The following is a 19,157-nucleotide window of genomic DNA, read 5'->3' as shown; positions in this document are numbered from 1 at the left end:
TTGAGGGACTGGCCCAGGCTAACATTCTAAGGGATAGCCAGCATGGGTTTGTTGCGGGTAGGTCTTGTTTGACCAATCTCATTTCCTTCTATGACCAGGTGACCTATTACCTGGACGAGGGAGAAGAGATTGATGTCATATATCTTGACTTCAAAAAAGCCTTTGATCTGGTATCCCATGATCACCTCTTGGCCAAACTGGCCAGTTGTGGCCTTGGCTCCAGCATGATCCGCTGGCTGGGAAACTGGCTCCGTGGTCAGACCCAGAGGGTTGTAATCGATGGCAGTCACTCATCGTGGTGCCCTGTGACCAGTGGGGTCCCTCAAGGCTCTGTCCTGGGACCCATCCTGTTCAACATCTTCATTAATGATGTGGACATTGGAGTCAGGAATGGACTGGCCAAGTTCGCCGATGACACCAAACTTTGGGGCAAAGCATCCACGCCAGAAGATAGGCGAGTTATCCAGGCTGACCTGGACATGCTCAGCAAATGGGCAGACGAGAACCTGATGGTGTTTAACACCAAAAAATGCAAGGTTCTCCACCTTGGGAGGAAAAACCTGCAGCATCCTTATAGGCTCGGCAGTGCTACGTTGGATAGCACTACAGAAGAAAGAGACTTGGGGGTCATCATTGACCACAAGATGAACATGAGCCTGCAATGCGATGCTGCGGCTAGTAAAGCAACCAAAACGCTGGCTTGCATCCATAGATGCTTCTCGAACAAATCCCAGGATGTCATTCTCCCCTTGAACTCGGCCTTGGTGAGGCCACAGCTGGAGTACTGCGTCCAGTTTTGGGCTCCACAATTCAAAAAGGATGTGGAGAAGCTTGAGAGAGTCCAGAGGAGAGCCACGTGCATGATCAGAGGTCAGGAAAACAGATCTTACGATGATGACAGGCTGAGAGCCATGGGACTCTTTAGCCTGGAAAAGCGTAGGCTCAGGGGTGATCTGATGGCCACCTATAAGTTTATCAGGGGTGACCACCAGGATCTGGGGGAACGTTTGTTCACCAGAGCGCCCCAAGGGATGACGAGGTCGAACGGTCACAAACTCCTGCAAGACCGTTTTAGGCTGGACATAAGGAAGAATTTCTTTACTGTCCGAGGCCCCAAGGTCTGGAACAGTCTGCCAGTGGAGGTGGTTCAAGCACCTACATTGAACACCTTCTAGAGTAAATTGGATGCTTATCTTGGTGGGATCCTATGACCCCAGCTGACTTTCTGCCCTTTGGGCAGGGGGCCGGACGCGATGATCTCCCGAGGTCCCTTCCAGCCCTGATGTCTATGAAATCTATGAAATCTATGAAATCCTCAGCTACACAGACTGCACCCTCATTTTTATGTAGAGCCGAATTCTTCATTGAATACCATTTTCAGTAAAGCATCCCCAAAAGAGCAGTAAACAGTGAACTGTAGCTGGGCTAAATGTGAAGTGACTAAGTGTATCTGGAACCCAATCAGAGCTCTGTTTCAATCCATGTGGTCCGTTAGTGCATAGATAAAAGCTGATAGTAGCTGCCAACTTAAAGAAAAGCTGTTTAATTTTTTTTGTCTGTTTATTTTGGTTTTTTTGGAGAACTATACCTCAGGGATCCCCTTTTCAAAAGACTCTAAAGGTGCATCTCTAGCTCACTACGAGGCACATTAGAATCCAAGAAAATCAGTGTAAACTCTTAGAACATTCGAACAGGGCATTTTTACACGTGCTCCGGGAGGTGTGGGGGATTGCTTTAATTAGCGAACCACACTAATTAAAAGTGTTTGAACATCACATTTGTCAGCATCTCCACACTGAAAAATTGCAGCCAGGGACTTTGAACTAAAACTCATTGAATGAGCTTTAGTTCAAAATGTCCTATCATCATTTTTCAGTGCAGGAACACTGATACACATGACACAAGAGATTATTCAAGTCTGCTCCACTGCATCAGAGAAGCCTCCCTGCACAGGTATAGGAGCCCCAAAAAGGTCTGCAGCGAGGTTTGAAGAGTCCTGTTTGACTCCATGAGAATCTCACCTTAATAAAACATCCTATGGAGACAAGCATGGCTGAAAGGATTTTACTGCTACATGCTGCTGGTAGCTCTGCACAGTTCAACTGCAATAGTTGTGCCACCATAGCACATAATTCATTGTGAAAAGCCATCAGCGGAGCCCACCCTGCAGTTCTAGTACATGCACTGGAAGGACCTCTTCAGCTCCCCATCCAAGCTTTCTCTCTTCTTCAACCTTATCCCTTGCCTAACTCTTGTTCCAAATTTCTTGTCCAGCCAGTATCAATTCCTCCTCCTGCATGAGTCCCAGTCTACTCTCTCTTTCTCTTCCTCTGCATGCAAATTTGCTTCTTTATGCACACTGCCCAGGACCACCAGAGATATCACTGGGAAAATAAGAGAAAGAGAGAGAGGCTTCTTCTTTTGTGTTCCGTTTCTCAGGTTTAGCACAGGCTCTTGCACACCAGATTGACTGACAGTCCTGCCCAACCTTGGGCAACAGCATGCCCAGTGCAGAGGGAATCTGTGAAGATTTTGAACTCTAGGGCTGTTTTACATGTGCTCCAATGCATTCTGATTAGAACGTGTCAGAGCAGACTTGATTAATTGAATTTGCTGGAGCATTCTTCTCAGAACACTCCAGCATGCTGCAGCCCCTCTTGTATTCGGTATCCCCCTGTTTCAAAATGGCAGCATGAATGCTTTCACCAAAAGCTTGTTCAACAAGCTTTAGTTAAAGCACCTCCACCAATATTTTCAAACTCAGGACACTGAATACACGAGATGCTGTGGGTGTTTTAATTGGAGCAGTTCCCAGGAGGCGCTCTAAATCAAAAGACCCCCACCGCTTCCATCCCACACCAGATGCCCCTAGTGTTTGTGTATGTGTATATATGTATGAACTACCTTCTTCCCAAAGGTTTACACACTGGGCAAATAAGGGTGGAGATTTATGGGTAAAAGGTATATCCCAGACAAAGGTGATCCCTGCCAAATTTTAAATCATTGCTCTAAAACTTGGAGCAGTAGGGTTTTACAAAGAAAAAGGCAAAAAAATGTGCTTCCCCCCAGCCTAGTCCTTAGAAATGGGTGAACTATGTTGGCAGATTTGGATGCGCAGCAGGGAAAAATTCAGCTCCAAAGACCGAAGTATATCAAAATTGTTAGTAATTGAAAGCAGGCTCAAGTGTTGGCAGTTGTACCAGATCAGTCTATAGAGGGTGTATGGATACTTTCAATGTAAAATACCATTATATATCAAGACTTAAAAATGTTTAATTTGCTCTACTATTCATCTCTGAAATATCCTATTGTCAAGAAAACATCTGTGATTCAAGGGTTAAGAACACTGAACAAATAAATGTAATGTGTTGTTTTAATATGTAAGGAGAGACAAGTATTTAATAAAACATTTTGAAGGCAGCTTAAACTAAGAAATGGCATGCTTCATTGTTCTCAGTGCATGAGATATTGCATATATTATTCTCATTCATGTTGATTACAGCTTCTGTGATCTGTTTGCCAGTGATTAGAGCTCTGTCAAACAAGACCCTTGAAGCTTAGTTCACTGTTCTTCATATTCATTTGCAGTTCTTGCCATACATTACTCACTACTGACTAATCTGCCTATTTAGTAGAAAGGAGCAAGCTGTAGACAGCAATAACTTGTAAAGGAACTATGACAAGAGGAAGTGTAACCTTACCACAGGCCCAGTCTTGCTGTCACAGGGATAACTCCCTCTCAGATATCTGATATCACTGAGAGTTCTGCTTGTGTCAAGTCAGCTAATTTGGACCTGAAGTCTTTTCCTGAAATACTTCTATAGAATTCAATGAAAGGAATGACCAGGTAGAGCAGAACAAAATTAATTCCTGACTGTTAGGCATAGTGCAAAAAATTGTATTCAACCTGTATAAGATACTATCTTAGTGAATGTTGTAAAACTGAATGTTTTATAAAACACTCTAATCTCTTAGCCCTGCAAACTGGGGAAAGGTGTGCATGTAAGTACAGCTGTGTAGGACTTTGATGACCAAACCCCATGCCACATAAAACTTGCTTGATTTTTCTGCCTGGTGAATCAGGGTCCAGACAAGTTCAGGCCACCCACTTTTTTCTCACTGTTTATAACACGACTGCCCTTCCTTACTTTTTAAAGCAGAGTGGGAAAGCAATGACCTGTGAAATACTTTCTAAGGGCTGGCCCTCCTGATGTTTCCTGGGGAACACTCTCTTGTCAGATGGTTTCTCCTATTTCATTTAATCTGGGGTTTGTTTTATGTTCTAGGCTCAGACAAAACTGAATAAGTCCAAGTCAAAGTCAGTCAGAATCACTGAGTTTCCACTCAGACAACCATAATTCCAAGGCCTATTTCCAGTTCCTCAAGAAACATCACATTTTGGAAAAAAAAGAAAAATACCCTTGCATTGTGGTTGAACACACACAAATACACACACTGTACATTTAACCCAAGGAACTGATATCTGATCTGCTCCTATTATGTACTCCTGGGTCTGTAGTATTTCAAATGCCTTTGAAATGCTTCAGCGAGCTAGCCATATATCTATATCTAGATGTACTTGCCCACTGAAGTGTTCCAAAAGCATCTGAAACACTCAAAATACTGTAGTACCTGTTGAAATGAGGTACTATTTAGAAGCACTTCACTTCCTTTTATGTCTGTGTGGCTCTATGGAGCAGGATAGGGGTCCTATAGTGCTCTGTTTCCCTTACCTCTCTGTGGGAGACTAAGGAAAAGCAGGATAGATACTCTATGTACAGCTCCGCCCTGGCAGGGAGCAGAAGTGGGGAGCATGGAGGCTGCATGGCAGGAGAGTTGTTGCTGAGACACCCCCCCACACACACACACAGACACACACACACGTTACAGGTATCATTCACTGGTTAATTGTGCAAAAATTGTTTTGTGCGCATTGATGAAATACTTTTGCAACACTGTGATAGCAATAGAAAGAAGACTGTAAATTCACAGTGATCCTAGATTGCAACTAAGTTCTCCTTAAGATTACAAGAGAAACAGATGGGCTTTCAAAATGTTAATTTGGTCCCATGTAGCATTTTTCAAACTGAAAGTCTTGCTGTGAAAAAAGGTAGGTTAAATAGTTAAACCTTGCCAAATGATTTAACAGCACAGCCTTTACATTCTATTCTGAGATTTTAAAGGATAAAATGAATATTATGAAAGTGTCCTGAGCATTCATTTTTAATTCTAAAGTATCAAACAAAAATCATACAAGAAATTATGCTCTCTTTTAGGCCCCTCCAACATGTTACATGTTATGGTGTGATAAATCAGTTAATCATGTTTTAAATTGTGACCCAGGCACACAATCAGTTAACGGTGTGATAAAACTGGGAATAATCCACAAGTTATTCCACAAAAATGTGTAGTAACCTTGTGGCTCATTCCTATCATGCCATTAATTGAATGTGTGTCCAGGTATCCTCTACTACTGCAAGCCCTGTCAGCTGACAGGACTCCCAATCATAGGAGCTCACCATGGGGCACACTGTGGCTGTGAGCCCCATCAGATGGGGGCTCCTGGAGTGTATGGGGCACCCCCACGGCTGAGAACCCTGTCAGCTGCAGGCTTCCAGCTGTAGCAGCGTACTACTTGCTGGTGCAAGGGGAGCCCCTGGGGCCATGATCCTGGGCTGGGATCACTGGCAGTAAGGCATATTTGGATCTGATGCTGGGTCCCAAAATCATGCCTCCTGCCATATGTCTGCAGCATGGCAGGAGGTGTGATTGTGTGGCTTGCATATCAGATCCTATTATGTCTTTACCTGAACATCTGGAAAGGCCTTAGATTTTGGAATAATCTCCCATAAAAGTTCTTTACTTCAAGGAATGACCATAAAATGGAAGATCTACATTTGTTGGAGATTTTTATTTAAGATTAATTTGAGATAAAGTTAAATGAAAAGCTTAAATTCCTTTTTTGCTAGAGGAGTAGTTTCTAGAGTACAAATTCTTCTGCAAAGTCTATCAATTCAATGAAGTTACTGCATGTGATGGATCAGACTCCTGGTATTGAGTTATATAGTGTGTGAAATTTACTTTATTATTGGCCATATTAATCTAGATTGTCTCCAGTTTTATATATAAAAACCAGAAAGTATTTAAAATTTAGGACAAGCATATCCAAAATCTCAGGGAATACTTCTGAGGCACTGAGCAACTGTGGGAAAAAAGTGCTTTACAGGAAGAAGTAGTGCATTAATTCGACCTAGCTTGGCAGCATCTGTATAGATTAGGCACTTCAGTGGAGCTTTTATGGCACTTTTATCTAAAACTGATTCAATCAGCTATTAGATATGTGTCATAAAATATCCACCCTAATCTATAGAAGTGCCTGTAAATATCCATTGTAATCTATACAGACGTTGGGTGAGCTGGGTCCAACTAAGACAATGCCTCTTCTGGCCATGCGCTGAGCTCGGCACGGAGGCATGCAGAGTTTAAAGTAAAATGCCATTTGTTTGGAGTTTTTTTATATCTATAAGCAGCCTTGGAGGAAAAGTTGGAAGAAGTATAGTAAATGATAAGGGAGAAAGTAGGTCCAGAATTTTGCAAAGCCAGAATTTTAAATGTGGGCCAAACTGTAAGACCTCAAAGATACAAATGAAGGAACTGAATTTGATGGAATAGTAGACAAAATAAAAGAACAGTAAAGACCTTTCATAAGTAAGCTGAGGTTGTCAAAAGTAAACTGTGCTAAAACTTGGGACAGTCTGTAGAAGATTTTCTTACCTTTTAAAGAGATGGGTAATTGTTCCTGGGTAAACTTAATCATGTTATAATTTCTTGTAACATAATAACTGCCATTTACTGGGTCAGATTGTTGCCGGCACAAGGTGCCCGAGGGAGGCAACAATTGGGTTCGTTGCCCGGTGTGCGTTGCGTCAAATAAACACACTGGGGGGAGAAGCAGACAGAGTTTATTTGAGCTCAAGTAAAAGGCACAGGGAGACTGTATTGTCTCAAATCCTGCGTGCTTAACCCTGCAACAGCGGGATTTTATACCTCGGTCAGTTTCACTGTCAGTGATTTTCCACGAGCTGGCCCCCCTCTTCCTCCCCTTTCCCTCCTCCCTTCTCTCTCCGAGCGGTGCCCTGGCATTCCACAGATAACAGTTTTAGCTCGCCTGTTTTCCAGAAGGACAGGAGATTGCAGGCACCGTAGAAAGGGTTACAAAGGTTGGGCGAAAAGCGGGGGGTCCTGGCTCGTCTGACCCCAGAGCAGAAGGACTTCCTCGATGCTCGTGGTCTTTCATCCCTCTGAGTTACCTGGGGTTATGCCCAGTGACATCAACAAGATTCTATGTCCATCTTGCTGAGTATCCTGTGTCACACAATGGCAACTCATTTTCATCCATTTGTTTATGTCAGAATGAAAATGTACTAACACTTAATATTACCAGTAAGGCAAGGGACAGACATTACATATAAACTGGTTTAAAGTGATCAGCAACTGGTTTAAACCTGTAACAGAACAGATGTTCAGTGCACATAAACTGGTTGGAAATGGCTGAAACCGGTTTGAGATAAACCTGGTTGAATGTAATAACAGACTTAACTGGTTTGGGTCAAACCGATTTATGCAATATCTGTCCCAGATCCCTTGCTGGTTTAAATTAAACCAGACTCCCCCAGCATCCCAGCATGCTCTCTGGGCTGGGTGGGGTTCTCTTCTCCACAACAGGACTGGCCCCTCTCCTCTGCTCCCTGATTGCAACTCCAGAGACTGGGCTGCTTCCCCCCTCCCCTTTAGCACTCTCTGCTAAGCAGGAATTCCCACCCCCCCACTGCCCTCTGCCTTGCTGAGAGTTGTCTGTGTATTAGCTAGCAGACCACATGGTGGCTACTGTCCTGCTGACTCAACAAGTAGAATCAACAGGCAGAATCAACAGGTAACTGGTAATGTCCCTCTGTTGTTTTCTTAATGGGGTGATAAACACTGAGTTGGGTATGATAAACACTGTGTTATCAATTCCCTGCTGGGCTAATCAGAGCATCCTGCTGAGGCCTAGCCATGCCCCTCCTCAGCTCAGTGCTGTGGAAGCAAGAGAAGGCAGCCCTGACTTCTAGCCTGAGACACTGCAGGCATGTGCCTGTGTTTCTGGGATGTCTATCTGGATACAAAATTGATTTAGCTTAGCCAGGTTAGCCTTGCTTGCAAAGATTGAATCAATTCAAGGTCAGGTTTTTTGAATGTGTGTCCCTAGCCTAAGTGGTCAAGAGCAATGACTACTGTATGCAGGAGTCTTTCAGTTGCATAAATATGTAAGATAAAGATGTAATGCAAATGTATTGTATCTCTGAATGTCACATTGGAATTTGGCTCAGAGACTTGCATGGGGAAAATATTTAGCAGACCAGATCTAAATGGAAGTCAGAGTTATAAAGCAAAAGTTCCAGCTGGGGTTAGAACTTCCAGCCATCAAAGAATGCTGTTTAATTAAAATAAAATATTGTGATGTGGCTTTGAGTATCTCCTGTTCTAATAATCTATCTCTGCCTTAATTTTCTTTGGCATTTTCAATTATTAATGTTTTTTATTCTCAAGTATAGGGAAATGCTAGACATTTGCTGACAAATTTTGCAATGGAAAAGAATAAAAATGAATGATGAGTCTATTTGAAAGTATGTTCCCTGACCTCATTAAAGTTTCATACAGTGCAACTGAATTGCTTTCTTTCCAGGAATCCTTTTGCCATTATGTTCACTAAAGCATAAAGACTCAGTATGAGAGGTTCTGATTTGGTTCTTAGATAATGAATGTTAACTGGACTCAATTAAACAGTGAGATGGAAGTAGGCTGTTCAAGTTTATACCTTGTTGCTAACTAATTTTCTATCTGGACCACAGTCCTCCTCTGCTATGTAACATATGCATACTTAAATCCACATGAAGTTGCAAAAGGCAACCAACTTTACTGCTGGCATAAAACTTGCATGTTGCATATGTCAGCTAAATTTAATCCATCCTTTCTCCTCACTAACTCTTTCCCACATCAACTTTTGAAAAAACTGTTATTTAAGACTATCTTTCTCCAAATAGGAATGTAAGTTTACTTCAGAATAAAGCAAGCCACAGGACCAAAAATTATTCATAAAAGCAAATTCATCACTAGAATACACCCACTGAAACCAATGGATGTACACAAGTGGTTTCTTGAAAGGAAAAGGAATTAAGGAAAAGATAAACTCACTGTGATTAGTTTTGGATTGCTTCACAGTTTCCAAATAAAAATCCACTTAATTTCCACTTTTATAATGCTACAGCTATTCTGCTACCATTAGAAAGTTTCTTTGTACTCCACATCCTCTTTTGAGAAAAAATGTTACTTATTCCATGGATTAAGCATTACAATTTTCTAATATCACTTAATGTAATTTAAGACAGTCCATCAGAGCTTACATAAATTGATTTCTGGGGACATACCAGGTCTTCTGCAAATTATGACAAATCCATGGATTGAAATTGTGGATAGTCACATAATGAAAAGTAAACAGTCTACTTTTGAACTTCTGTCATTTCAGTTCTGTTTGTAGAAGCACTCTGAGAAAAGCTAAACAGTCTCGAGATACAGAGGGGAAACATTTTTACTGCTTGGCTAAATAAGACAAACTCAAGTCCTAATAGGTACCAGTGCTCATAATATTTACTTAATAATATATAAAGCTATTGGCCAGTGTTCCGTTACAAAAGAGATCCTTTTAGTTAGAGCCAGAGTCCAGCAGCCTCAGCCTGGCAGAGAAGTATGGATGAGAGCGGGGGAGCGCAGGGGATCAGCCCTAGTTTCCAGGTGGCAATGTCAAGTGGCAGAGGAGCTGGCAGAAGCTGGGTGTCTGCACCCTGTCTCGCTGGGCTGACCAGGAGCAATTTGCACCTGGCGATCATACATACATTTGATTGCACTTAATGACTCCACTGTAAAATAGTACTGTACCCAGTTACAGCAAAGGTAGTTAATTTACTGCACCTTAATACCAACACATGTGTAGATGGCGACACTTTACTGAGGACATTACTAGTCAACTCCTCAGTAAAGTGCACATGTAGATGCACCCATAATGTTGCCCATACCTGTGTAGAGGAAAACCAGGACCTGAAATATATATGCATTGCATATTGCTAGCTTATTTAGAGTGAACTTGGGTATCTGCAGTACACTGAAGTTGAGATATACCAATGTTGAACACCTATTATGGGGCTTCTCAAGCTTCTCATACTCAAGGCACCCCTTAATAGATTCAAGGTACCCTTTGATAGAATCAAGGCACCATTCAGAAAATGCTAGCTCTTAGTTTTCACTCTTTATTTTCTGAATACAGAAAAATAATAGAGCAGTTCTTCTGTTTCACAGAACTCGAAGATCACAACAGGTCAGCGTGTTTATAATCCTGTGGATTCCTATTTGAAAACTTTGGGTTTATCTTGTGAATAGTGTTTGTACACTTAATGGTGCTAACGTTGTGGCACCCCTGAAAGATTTTAAGGCATGCCAAAGTGCCACGGCACTCTGGTTGAGAATCACTGATGTATTCAGCGGAACTGAATACCCAGCTAAAGTCTCATCACTGCCCTTTGTGTTTCACAGTTTAGTTTTCTTCAGCTGAGATATCAGAAAACACTCTCTACAATTAACTGCAGAAAATGTTGTATTATTGCAACCGTTCTAATATCCAAAACTCAAAATAGTTACAGTATTAGGGCTGGCTGTGCCAATTCACATGAATGTGAACAGAACAGAGTGCTTTCCAAAACTGAAAATCAACTGTCCCTCCAAGTCTGTCTTTAGAGGGGAAAGGGTTTTTTTACTGTTGTTTCCATTTGTTTCTTTGTTTGCTGGCCGTACATTGTGGTTCTTCTTGTTAGTGTTATTCATTTTGTTTTTAGTTGTTGTGTTTCTATGTGCTTTTGGATGTCTTCTGGAGCAGAAAGCAAAGGAATCAAGCTAGAACACTGCATCTATGTATATAATGGAGTCTTGTTGTTAACCTCAGCAGGTGACTTATCTGTGTCAACTGTTGCAGAATTGGTCCCTAAATAATTTCAAAGTAATTTGAAATGTCTCGGTGCATTATGCTGAAATAAAAAAGCAAATAAAATATTCTGATTCATCACTAAGATCAGAGTATACTTTATAGAATCTTTTTACATCCTATGGCCTGTGAAGAAACCTGATCTTTCTGTTTTAAAATGTAGACATAAAATTATAGGCAAAGGTAATTGATAAATATTTATTTTAAAATGAGTTAGTTAATATAGAAAGAAGGAACTGTCCTCCTTCTTCTTTCTACCTTGGCCTTCTTCCACTTAGCAGTTCTGTTGTGCACATAGAATGGATACTGACAGGCGACACAAGGTTGCATTTGTTGGAACTGTGTAATCTGGGATGAGTCCTGTTCATTCATCAGATGCTCATTGCTGAGTACAGGGACACTGTCTCCATGATAAATTCATCTCAAAATGGATTAGATATCTTCTATGGATGTGATCGTTATAATTTTTTTAAATTTTACTCCATTGCAGACTTTTCTGATTGATTTTTGTAACTGTATACCGAATTCTTCACAGCAACAGCGAGAACACTTTCAGAACTGGCAAGTATAACTGTTGACATAAATATTTCAGACACAATGGCTGGATCTAGACATGCAGGCAGGTGTGGCTTGTGGAACTGCAAACCTCTTTGCAGTGCCATAAACCACACAAGTTGCACATTAATCAGTTTTCAGTGCTGCTAATTAATTGCCAGTGCCATTGCAAAATTTGCTACTGGTATTTCCCTGTAGCAAAAACAAAATCCTGGAGGAAAAAAGTGATGCGACACACACCAAAGTAGCAAGAGCTGGGACAAATGCAGAGAAGGGGAAGCAGGCAGCCCAAGGCTGCCCACTCCCCCATCTTGAGGCACACTATGCCCCAGCCAAGTGGGGAGTGACTGTCTGCAGTGCAGGGTGCCTCCAAGCAGGGAGTCCATAGCACGCTTTGGGCTGCCTGCTCCCCCATCATTCCCCAGCTGGCTGGGGCACAAAGTGCCTCAGCTCCTGGGGATAGTTAGCCCCTGCTGAGGCACCCTGTATCCCAGCCCCGCCCCCCACACACACACACACCTCCCCGGAAGCACGTGGAGCAGAGGGACAATGTGTCCCACCGCAAAGCACGTGGGCAAGGCTGTGCACTGTGGCACAAAGTAGCAGCATAAATTTGTGCTGCTACTGTTTGTGGGTACACTCCTGCTCATATAGATCCAGCCAAAGGATACATCTATACAAGCTATTAATGCTGCTCAATAAATTCTGGCTCAGATTGCACTGTAGTCAGCTGCTCCCAGGCTTATCATCTTCACATGTGCCTAGGACTATAGCACTTTAAGTCAGGGAGGAGCAGCCCTGGGCTGGCAGCAGGCTTGAGAGGTCAGCCCTCCATTCTGGGTGGCAATGTGGGATAGTGGAAGGGCTGGCTAGAGCATAAGAGTGCCAAAACTGTGGAGCCGGGGCTGACTCCACAAGCCTGCTGCCAGGCTGCTGGGCTGCTCCACCCCAGATCAAACTGCTGTGGTCTCAGTCACTGTCCACACATGTTTCTGCACAGTAAATGACTCCACCATAAAATAGTACTTTACTGCAGAGTGAATTAATCTACTGTGTTCTAATACCTGTGCACATGTAGCTTTACTGTGGAACTAATTAGCTAACTTCACACTAAAGGACACGTGTAGATAAACCCAATTTAGAGAAATCAAATCCATACACATTTGCAACTCATTTTCTTCATTTGTTGTTAGCTTCCTTTTTTTACCTAGATTTTTAACTATATTCTCATTATATCTGTCTTACACACTTGTGCTCTAATGTCTTTGGCTGATTGTATCAGCTGTCACTAACACTGTGCTAGTTAAGATAGCAGTATTTCACAATGCGAATACTGCTATGGTACAGGCTTTCTACGGTATCTTGAGTTTTCAGGAGGGGGTGTGTATTGTGTGCCTGGGTAAGCACTAATCTTGAATATCTGCTGCTCACATTGCGTAATTGTAAAGATATGATAGGATGATACTCCTCTGTTTCAGAACACTTTTTGGAAGCCTTTTTCTCCTCTTTTCTCCTGGTTTATTTTCCCCATTGGCACAAGAAAATAGTACATATTTATGTACTATTGTTTTTTTGATGTATGATTTTTATTGCTAGTGGATGGAGGAACAGAAAAGTTTTAAAGAAAATCATTAAACATAAAAATGTTAGAAACGTTTTACATGATCTTAAGTTACATGCTGATGTCATTTTAGGCACAAGACAAAGAATCCACATCCTTTAGTCTTTATGCAGTTTTTATTCAGACTTTACTTAGGAAAAATTCCAATTTACTTTAAAAAGAGTTTTGCCTGAATGAAGGAAAACTAAATAAGGGTTTTGAGACAGGAGATCATTGTAACGTGTATCCAGCATTCCTGTCAGATACCAAGAATTCTTCTGTAAAAGTCCTGTTAGAAAATTTGTATCAAACTCAGTCTAGCTTGTTCTGTTGTTGTCTTAATCTCCCCCCATTATTATTATAATTTTTTTCGTGAAAGTAACAAAATCAAAATAGTGCTTCTCCCAGTATATTCCATGTTCCTTGAGGTAAAAAAGGGAAATAACATTTTTGTTTTCACAATGTTAATGAATTTTCAGGCTTAAACATATTATGCTGCACAGCCTATGTCAGTACATTATCGATGGAAATTCTAAGCCTAAATGGTGCAAACTGTATAATTAAATGGCATTGCCATTATAAATTAAATAGAGTGTGGCTGTGTTTGGTTACTTTGCGAAACTTTCTGTAGTCCCTTAAACCCATGGATAACTATGAGTGGGTTTCCAGTATAGACATGTTGCCTAAATATGCATTTTGACTCACTGAGAAAAGACAACATAAATGAAATCCACTTACAGCTGTGTTGTATTATAATGAATAACATCTGCTGGGTGAGATGCTTAGTCAAGGACTTAGTCTGCTACAGAAGGAAAATATTCTGCGTTGCTGGCAAAGCTGACAAGCTTACATCTGTGTTCTTTCAGATGCCGAACACTACCAATAATGCAGATTGCTCACTTTACTGGAACCCTTAGACATGACTCAGTAATATCTTAAGATATTGCTGAGCCATGATAAGACCATTTTCTTACCTTAACATAAGACCATTTTCTGTGGCACCGAGAGTTTGTTCAGTTCACAAGTTCCAACCGTACAGGTAATTTGGGTATGTGGTAGACAGAGTTCCTTGAAAGAACCTGTCCCCATAACTTTTACCAATCAACTAATTAACTCAAAACTCTTTTCCTTCTTCCAGACATAAATATAATACAACCATAAAACACATGACTGCAGATAATTGCTAGCTCTTTCAAGTGCTTACAAGCATACTTTTAAATAAGTGATATGACATGGTACATTCACATATTGAAGCAATTTGAAATCAGATTCAGTTGTAACAGAGTGTAATGCCATTAATTTTTCAGTGTTACAGTTAAACCATTAAAAATATACATGCAATATACATCTGCTTAAAGGCTGAGGAAGAGTTTCCCTGATCTGTGGGTACATGAGCTACCATGGAGGCTTCTGCATCTGTTGGAGAAAATAGGATAGGGGCAGAAGTTTTATATCTAGCTGTTCTATACTTTATATCAAAGACCAGGTGATAATCTTGGCTATTAAAAACACAAAGTCACCTCTGTGCTACCCCTCAGATCACCAGGCTTTTTTAAACCACTGCCTGACCAGTCTGAAGATTTGGATCTATTTCAGCATTACTTTAGTACCATTCTAGCATCTAAAATATCTACTTAGATACTCAATACTAGATCCTGTATCCAAAGGTACTAGGTAGAAGTGGGGCACTATGATAAAAAATTGTGATGGAAAAAAACTGCTCAGCTCTGGCTTAAATTAGCTTAATGTCCTCTTGGTAAAGTTTTCCCAGAGCATATATTGCTGCTGCTGCACATGGCCTGACTTCCGAAGATGCTAAGCTCCCATTTAAGCAACAAAGCTGCTTAAGCAAGAGGTGTTCAACTTTGTCCACTGTGTAACCTGATGCTATGGGATGATAAAAATCATTATACCATATTATGAAGTAAGCTCTCCTTACTTGAGAAATATTAAAAATTATATTCAATTCAAAATGGTGACTAGGGCTTTGAATTCCACAACATAAAAATAAATCCCTAACCTCTAAGGTAAATACAAGGAAGTCCCTTCATTTGCTACCCCTAACTGTCCCCACAGGGAAAGAGGCAGCCCTTTTTACTTGGCTTAATGGGCCTTGATTAGCTTCTAGTCACTTTCAGGCCTTCTACTTATTGGAGGACCAATTTTTATCAGTTTTACCAACTAATGATGCTGAATGGCTCCTCCATGCACCTCTTAGTGATCTAAACTTGCTGTTCTTTTCTACTACAAAGATGCCTTCCATTACCAGCATGCCTGAGTAGCAGGATGTCCAACAAGGGGGTATTAAACACCTGATCATACCTGTCTTAAAGGGACTGATTTTCTTACATCATTTAGACATAATTGGATGTAAGCATTCTTGGAACTGTAGTTCAAATGGTATCCCATATAAACTGCAAATTCTATGTCCAACTCTTGTTCTATTCATATCACCAGAAACTTGCCGTTACTGAAAATATGAGTAGGTCCTTCAGGAGTAACTTATTTTCCTTAGCATCTAATAGTTAGTATTTTTGCACTGGTAAATGTTTGAGTGGTTTTAATGTTTCTGAATCTGAAAAAAAAGCTTTGGGTGCAAAAAGTCCTTAAAATCATATGGGCTGCATCATAAGTTACTGTTATGACATTTTTAAATAACTCAAGTCATTGTTTAAAAGAATCAAGGCTCGAAAACTTACGCTTGTCTGACAGATGGGCCATGCTGTGTAAGCCAGCAATAGCCAAAGATCAGTCTGGCCAGCCTAGGGACAGATTTTTTACAGAATAAAGAAGTCATTTGTTTTTAAAAAAATATTGATGCAGTACACACAGATGGAAGAGTAAATAGCTTCTCAAGTAATATTGGCATTCAAAGCTAACTGTAACATTAAATTCACTACAGCAATCAAGATCTTGGATGGACATTTAGAAGCTATAATCCTGGCTCAAATTTTGCCCTTAGGCCAGGTACAGACATTTAAAAGGACCAAGGCAGAATCAATCACACCTATGCAGGTTTCTGTAAGTGGCACAGGTTAGTTTGGCAGTAAACAGAACATACATTTGCCCTTTGGTGAGAAGTGGGGGCAGGGGGCACAGATCAGGGGCCTGCCCACATCCCTGGGAGGGCTTCAGAGGCTGTGCCAGACTCCTCCAGGGGCCACGGGCCCACGATCTGCCTGCCAGATAACAGGAGGCTGCTGCTACCATCTGAGACCAGCACTGGGTGGAGCCCGCACCCAGCACCAGGAAGACTGGTGCTGCCCCTGGCCCCAGGATGAGAAGTTTTCAAAACTGTTTCGAAGACTTTTCCTTTCAATTTCCCTGTTTTGAGCTCGAAATGCATTGAAACAGCTTCAAAATGAAACACCCAGTGAAATTTTGCACAGATCTCCTCAGCACCCCTTACTCCCCCCATCATCATAGCCACTGTGCTGACCTGGCTCTGTGACAGCCCGGGGGTAGGACAAACTGGGTTCTTGTCTGGAGCAGCTGAGTACAGGGTGAGTGGTAACATGCCTCCATATGAGGGGGATGCCAGTTGGGGGGTGGGGGGCACAAAGGCACCCAGGATGCTAGCAGACAGCAACCTAACATGAGTCAATAGCGGAGCTGGTACAGAAGTTTGACTTCCCAGTCTAACCTAAATTGATTAAGTTTCAGTTTACATCTACCTAGGTCTATCTTAAACCAGGTTCCACCACTTTTAAACCAGTCTGTGTGCGCTAAACTTCTGTACTATTACAGGTTTAGACCAGTTTCTGAGCACTTACACTGGGAAATGTGTAATGTACCTCGCTTTTAATTTTGCCTACAGAATGCAACTGAAATTCAGTGAGGTTGCACAGGTCTGGTTTTCACCTCATTTTAAAAATCTTCTAAAATAATTGCAGAGATTCCATCACTGATTCAAATAAGTTATATCTTGCAGGGAGACAAGTGGCTGCCTGACTCTGTTGTTTATGTCACAAGCTATTCAGGTTTGTTTGTTTTGGTGTTTTCTTTTCTTGAATTGAAGCCCAAGTGCCAGTCACAAACAAAGTGTTCTGAATAAACTGAGTGCAAAGCTTGACAACTGCGTTTGTACTACGTAAGTCGGATAGGACCCAAGATCATTTTATTTGGGGACACAAAGCTTAACTGATTTTCCCATTTAAAAAAAATTCTCAGTGATTTTCTGCTGGGATAGGTTAATTTCTTTAAATGCACTTCAGGTAATGACTTCACCACTTAATCCCTTTGAAATTAAACCTGTCTACTGCAAGACGTGTAGGATGCAAGCTATAGAATCTCATGAATATTAGACCAGGACACATTGGAGACAATGATTCACTCTCAGATTTCATGTGTTAACATGGCGACTTTTGTGCTGATCGTCTTAGTTTTGGAAATCAGTGATTTTCTATTCATTTACTTTGTTTTCAAACTTCAAGGCATCCTATTAGATTCCTTTTTTAACTCTCAAAATTTTTGATTCAGAGCTTCGTATGTTGTCTGCTATATAGGAACCTTGTATAGTTGAATGGGGAGGTCTCTTTGCTTTATAAATATTTTTTTCCACACATTCTTTCTTCTGCATAATGAAAAGGATTATTTTTTTCTGATGCAACTGTCATTTATGTTACTCCATTACTTTATAAATCATGTTTAGTCCATTCACTTAGTCTTCCTGCATTTTTCTCCATCTCCATGTTTCTTTTCCTTTCTGCTTTCCCCTTTCCACAATTGATTAATGCTGTTCCATAGGATGTATAAGGTGAAGTCATTTATGTGTCTTAATAATTATGTTTACTTTTTTGTTCAGTGTGATAATATTTAAATGTAAAAGCTGTGGTATATAGTATAAAAGCTATGTTCAAGTTCTTCATTTATTTCCCTCTCCCAACCATACAAGTTTGAATTGCGCAGGTGTAGAAACCCTTCTTTTTCCATTACCATTCCCTTCCCTTGCTTCTTACAAAGAATGAAATATATGATACTCCTTTATGTTTCCTGAATTGGAAATACTGAAAGAATATGTAAAGCCAAGGTGTACTCAGGTATGTACTACCTTCTCCAATTGAAGAGAAATGTCAGCAGCACAGGTGTGCCATGGGGTGGGGACAACTGCTGGCTACATGCAGGTTCCCTCCTTTCCCTACACAGAGCCAAGCCAGGACACTATATAAATTTAAATATGTACAAATTTATTCACGTTAAAACATAAACATAAACACAAATACATGTATTTACATATACTCTTAAACTTTAAACCTTTATATATATATTTGTCTACCACCCTTAAAGATACAAATAGGTTGCTGCTAAATACTAGATAAATAATAGATGAGGGTCCCAGCAGGTCCTCAATGAAAATCATGTACTTTAAACTCTATTAACTACAAATTTACTATTATAAAATACACAAGACATATACACAATACCATAAACTATGGACAATGTCCATTCAATGTTATACCACCCAACACAGATTTCAATGAAAGTTATACAACTTTAAACTCTATTAAAGTTCAAACTTATGTATAATAAAATACAGTTCACAAAATATAAGACACTATCTCCAAAATAGAAGGCACAGAACCTTAATTATAAATTAACTATTTAAGGGACACCATGGCCTAGACTGTCTGGGAGTAGTGGCTGCACTCCATTGACAGAAGGTGGGGTGGGGAAAGAATTTCCCAGTGCCCTTCTGGCTTCCCTCAGCCCAACAGAATGCATTCCCCAAAACAAAACCTCTAATCCCGGGGAGCCATCTCTCTTTCTGGGCTTCCCCTCCAGTGGTAAACCCTACCAACGCAGGTTAACTTTCCCCTCCCCTGTGGGAATCTCCTTCCCTGGGAGCCAGGTGGAGGGTCCTCATTTGTCTCCTGGTGAATTGCTGCCTCTCCTGCTGAGGCTCCAGCAGTCTCTGGCTCCCTCTGGGCCTGC

This window comes from Crocodylus siamensis, chromosome 4 (genome assembly GCF_052110815.1).
Source record: "Crocodylus siamensis isolate JL-2025a chromosome 4, ASM5211081v1, whole genome shotgun sequence".
Classification (NCBI taxonomy): Eukaryota; Metazoa; Chordata; order Crocodylia; family Crocodylidae; genus Crocodylus; species Crocodylus siamensis.
Note: the sequence above shows the minus strand (reverse complement) of the source record.